The sequence below is a fragment of the Lactuca virosa genome, chromosome 5 (assembly GCF_052849685.1).
Source record: "Lactuca virosa cultivar CGN04683 chromosome 5, Lactuca_virosa_CGN04683_v6, whole genome shotgun sequence".
NCBI lineage: Eukaryota > Viridiplantae > Streptophyta > Magnoliopsida > Asterales > Asteraceae > Lactuca > Lactuca virosa.
Genome location: NC_136430.1, coordinates 319,050,525 through 319,056,345, shown reverse-complemented (window position 1 = coordinate 319,056,345; position 5,821 = coordinate 319,050,525). Strand labels below are relative to the sequence as shown.

Below are 5,821 nucleotides of genomic sequence, written 5' to 3'. Positions count from 1 at the left end.
ATGCAGGCGGGACGCGCACCACTTTGATGGAGGAGGCGCACCGGTCGAGGTTCTCGATCCATCCCGGGGCCACTAAGATGTATTTGGACCTGAAGAGGGACTATTGGTGGCCCTGTATGAAGAGGGATGTAGCATGGTTTGTTGAGAGGTGCTTGACCTGTAGCAGGGTTAAGGCCGAGCACCAACGTCCGCATGGCAAGTTACAGCCACTTGAGGTTCCCCAATATAAGTGGGAACAGATTTCTATGGATTTTATCACCAAATTGCCGAGGACCGCACGGGGTGTCGATGCAATTTGGGTGATCGTCGACCGGCTGACGAAGAGCGCACATTTCCTTGCTATCAGTGAGAGCACTTCTGCCGAGAGGCTGGCAGAGTTATATGTGAGGGAGGTGGTATCGCGACATGGGGTGCCGATCTCGATTGTGTCGGATCGAGATGTACGTTTCACTTCCAGGTTCTGGAAGAAGTTCCACGAGGAGTTGGGTACGAGGTTGCATTTCAGTACCGCCTACCACCCCCAGACGGACGGACAGAGTGAGCGGACGATTCAGACGCTCGAGGACATGCTTCGAGCATGTGTGTTGGACTCCGGAGGGAGCTGGGACACATACCTACCATTGGCTGAGTTTTCCTATAACAACAGCCACCATTCGAGCATTAGTATGCCTCCCTTCGAGTTGTTGTATGGGAGGAGGTGTCGGACTCCCATTTGCTGGGGAGAGGTAGGGCAGCGTGTGATGGGTAGCACTGAGATAGTGCTTCAGACAACAGAGCAGATACAACAGGTTAGACAGAGGTTATTGACAGCTCAGAGTCGCCAGAAGAGTTATGTGGATAGGCGACGATCCGAGCTTGAGTTCCAGGTGGGAGATTTCGTACTCCTGAAGGTATCTCCTTGGAAAGGAGTGATCCGATTCAGGAAGAGGGGCAAGTTGGGGCCTCGGTACATCGGTCCGTTTGGAGCTACCTGCGGAGTTGATCCAGATTCATGATACCTTCCACGTATCTCAGTTGAGGAAGTGCATAGCCGACGAGTCTGTGGTGGTACCACTGGAGGATATTCAGGTAGATGCGAGCCTGAATTATGCTGAGAGGCCAATCGCGATCCGGGATCGGAAAATCAAGGTTCTGAGGAACAAGGAGGTGTCCCTGGTGCAGGTCCAGTGGCAACATCGGAGGGGGTCCGAGCTGACTTGGGAGCCGGAGTTAGAGATGCGTGAGCAGCATCCAGAGTTGTTTGTGGGGCAAGACTTCGAGGACGAAGTCTGATTCTAGCGGGGGAAAATTGTAACATCCGGAATTCCAGGTATTATATTTTATCATTTATTTTTGAGAAAAGAAAGGGACTCGACGAGTCGAGTCGTAGACTCGTCGAGTAGGACCGCGAATGCTGACTGGATTTAATGAATGGACTCAGCGAGTCGATGCGTGGACTCGGCGAGTCCGTGCTGTAAAACGAAACCCTAAATCTCAGGGCCTGAGCCCTATTTAAAGGCCTTTATGGCCTCCATTTGCGGCTACCTGTCCAGAGAGAGTACCCCTTGAGAGCTTGAGCGAGTTGAGAGGGAGATAAAGCCATATTGATCGATTTTGGTGTAACTTAGCAAAGGAGAAGTTGTTTCCAGCAAGAGGAGGTCAAGGGAGTTGTGGATCCAGAGTTTTCAAGTTCAGATCTACGCTGTTGAGGTATCTAATCGAACTCCTTTTCTGTTTTGGGTTAAGATCTATGATCTAGGGCTTCCTTTGCACCATTTTGAGTTAGATTGTGAAGCATAGGGGGTCCCTTTGAGTATAGATGATAGATCTGGACCTTGAGAGGTCCAAAAGGTCCCAAGCTTCCAACTTTGTGAGGTTTCATGTGAGCCTTGAGAGTAAAATCACATTTAAAAGGTTATTCCTCCATTTTTGGTCTTATAAGCATTGCATGAACGTAAAGTTTGAACCTTTACGTGACTTTCGAGTGTTAGAAGTATGGATCTACTGGTTGGTGAAGCAGATCTGACCTCAAGAGATCTTTTGAGAGTTTTCATGGGAGGAACTCGCCGAGCCCATAAGGGACTCGACGAGTCGAGTCGGGTTGCCCCGCGACTCGCGACCTGTGGCGACCCGTGAAGTATAGGGTTGACTCAGGGAGTCAAGTGAGGGCAGGGGCGAGGAGGACAGGCATGTACTCGCCGAGTCACTCTAGTGCAATCGGCGAGTCCGGTCAATGTTGACCGTTGACTTTTGTTGACTTTTAGGGTTAGTCAGTGTTGGGACTTATGAGCCATTAGAGGGGCAGAATGGTCTTTTACCCTTCTTAGAGAACTTATAGAGAGTGGGTGGCCTAGCCTTTATAAGTTGTATTAATTAGAGTAATTATTTATGTGATTAGGCGAAGGCTAGTGCAGTATTTCAGAGTTCGAGGTTTACCGAGTTACCCGAGGTGAGTCTTCTCACTATACATTACCTAGAGTGGTATTTATGTGTAGACCGGAGGGTCTTGTATGCTATGTGTATATATGAGATTATGTGCATTGTGTTATATGTATGCTATGTGTTGAACAGACCGGGCCGGAGGGCCCAACGATATAGACCAGACCGAAGGGTCCAACGACACAGATTGGACCGAAGGGTCCGACGAGCTATGACCGGACCAGAGGGTCCAACGAGCTACGGGACTGGAGGGTCCCGCTGAGACACATCGACCGGAGGGTCGTATTATAGCCTCGAGTGGCGTATGTGTTGTATGTGGTATTTTGGGGAACTCACTAAGCATTTATGCTTACAGCTGTTGTGTTATGTGTTTCAGGTACTAGCGAGGATCGCGGGAAGGCGCCGGCATGATCCGTACACACTGAGAGGATTTATGTATTCGAGGATCTTGGGATTTGTTTATTGTGAAACATGTGATACTTTGGGTTACTATGATATTTTATGAATGAAAGTATGTTTTTAAAATGAAAAATTGTTTTGAAAATTTACGTTGTTACATGGAATCTTTGCTTTGATGAGAAAGTCAAAAAGTTTGGCTTTTCTAGGAGTGAAGATGAATCTTGTGTATATGTCAAGGCTAGTGGGAGTATAGTTAGCTTTTTTGGTTTTGTATGTGGATGACATACTACTCATAGGAAATGACATCCCAACTCTACAGGAAGTTAAGTCCTGGCTTGGGAAGTGTTTCTCTATGAAGGACCTAGGAGAAGCTGCCTATATTCTAGGGATAAGGATCTTGAGAGACCGTAGTAAAAGACTAATTGGACTTAGTCAGAGTACCTACTTGGATAAGGTGCTGAAGAGATTCAGCATGCAGGACTCCAAAAAGGGAGAGTTACATATTCAGTGTAACGCCAGATTGAGTAAGGCTCAAAGCCCGAGTACTAAGGCTGAGATAGCATAAATGAGCCGAGTACCTTATGCTTCGGCTGTAGGATCGATCATGTATGATGTGACTTGTACTCGACCTGATGTAGCCTTTGCTTTGAGCATGGTTAGCAGGTATCAGGGGAACCCTGACAAGGCTCACTGGACTGCGGTAAAGAATATCCTCAAGTACCTACGGAGGACTAAGTACTGGGTCTTTACCCTCGGTGGGAGTGATGACTTGAGAGTTGTAGGGTATAGTGATGCTGGCTTCCAGACTGATAGGGATAATTTCCACTCTCAGTCGGGCTGGGTCTTTACCCTAAACGGAGGAGCAATTACTTGGAAGAGTTCCAAGCAGGAGACAGTAGCTAATTCCACTTGTGAATCAGAGTATATAGCAGCGAGCGAGGCAGCAAAGGAGGCAATATGGCTGAAAAACTTCATTGGAGACCTTGGAGTTGTACAAGCTATAAAAGAGCCTATGGAAATTTTCTGTGATAGTGAAAGTTCTGTTACCTTAGCCAAGGAACCAAGGGATCACGGGAGATCCAGACACATCGACAGAAAATATCACTTTATCAGACATCGCATAGAAGAAGGAATCCTCGTGGCAAAGAGGGTATCATCAGATGAGAACCCAGCAGATCCCCTCACGAAGGGACTGAGTCGGGTTAAGCATCTTCAGCATGCTCGGAGCATAGGGCTAAAGGATGATATTAGTTTTAGTAGTTAGATAATTTTGGAAATTTGTAAAGTGTAATTGACATTTTATGATAAATAAAAGTTGTGTTTATTTATGAGTAAAGTGTTGCTATCTTCTGTCAATCGTTTACTATAATTTCTTTTGCATGTTTTGACTTCCAGAATATTATGTTTTGTTTTACATATTATTCAAATTTTCCACAGTCGGTCATATGTTGGAAGTAGATATGAATTAAGACTGTCGTGAAGTTGGTTGTAGGTGTCAAGTTTTAGGACAACACTTCATGAGTACTCATAAGTTCTGAGTATTGGAATCAACCCACGCTCACTGGTATCACTTCATGGAATTTATCTCGAGTGATCGTGAGACGGTAACATCATATAAGTCTTCAAACCTAGAGATATGATTTGTTGCCTATGAGTTGGTTATGCATTAATTGTACGAAAACGTATTGGTAACTCGATGTTATAAAACGTGTTTTTGTGTATAATTCAACAAGTAGTAGAGCAAACATATGAGTCGAAGTTTATCTGTTCCTTCTTGGATTAGAAGCTGATATCTGGGCCCCTCGATGATTTTGTTTTGACCTATGTACCGGGCCCGGTCAGAACTAAGTTGATGTGTTCAATTAAGTTCTTTGTCAAACAAATCGGAAACCGGGAAACAAACTGCTGGACAATAAGCAAGACATTGTTCCATGTATTTGTCTAGCTGATATCTAGAACAGAGGATTATATGATCACTTATCTTAAATGGCGTATCATCATCTTCTCAGTTCCGAGAGACCTTGAAAGAGCTACGATTGCCGATCGGTTCCTGAAGTCATACTTGCAGTTATAGTTATTAGACTTATCCAAGTGGGAGACTGTTGGATAAGGTGTCTAAGTCCATAACTATTTCTGGTATATACTTGACCCGACCCGGCATTGTCCATTTGGGTTGCATGGCACCATGCATTGGATAAACTAAATGAGAGAAATAACATTTATGGTTTATTAATATATTATAAGTTCTAATATATTAATAATATTATTTAATTAGTTTGATCAAGAATTAATTTAGAATTAATTAAGTGATCAAAAGATAACTAATTAAATATATGGGTTGATTATGTAAATCATCCATAACTTATATAGTGGGCTAAGAGGCTCCATGGATCATCAAGTTGGGTTCTACCCATAGGATGCTCCATGGATGCTCCATGGAGTTAACCCATGGATCATGGAAATGAAGAGTCATGTTACATTAGGGTTTACCTAATGCAACACACTATATAAACCATGTGACATCTCCCAAAATCGGTTACACTAAGGAGAACAAGAGGGCTAGAGCCGATTTTAGTGTGTTATACATTCTCTCCAAGTTTACTCCATAGCATTTGGTGTTGTGTGAAGCATTTGAGGCATCACACTTGGGGTGCTAGGCTCACAAGGTTTCAAGGAATCAAAACCAACAACAAGGTATGTTATTCTATCTTACATTTAAGTTAAAAAAATGTTCCCCATGTATGCTAGATAAGATCACGAACCTTGGAAATCATCTTGCATGAATTTTAGACAAACATAGATCCAAGGTTTATTAGGGTTGCATGTACACTTAGGAAGTGTTAGAATGCTCAAAACCCTTCATGCTTGTCACAAGTTCAGGTGTTTCAAGTGCGGGGAAAGGGGGCATGTGTATCGGGATTGTAAGAAGGATCAGATATGTCTTCATTGCCACCAGCCTGGTCATTTCAAGTCTTGCTGTCCTGTTTTGGTGGTGGAGAGAGTC

General features: G+C 44.3%; 1 long non-coding RNA gene across 1 annotated transcript; it reads left to right on the top strand.

Moving 5' to 3' along the window:
* The first annotated feature begins 1,490 nt into the window (after positions 1–1,490).
* LOC145113369 (uncharacterized) lies at positions 1,491–2,924 on the top strand. Its single transcript, XR_013710765.1, has 3 exons — positions 1,491–1,689; positions 2,378–2,428; positions 2,795–2,924. It is a non-coding gene; the product is annotated as an uncharacterized LOC145113369 (long non-coding RNA).
* Positions 2,925–5,821: the final 2,897 nt, after the last annotated feature.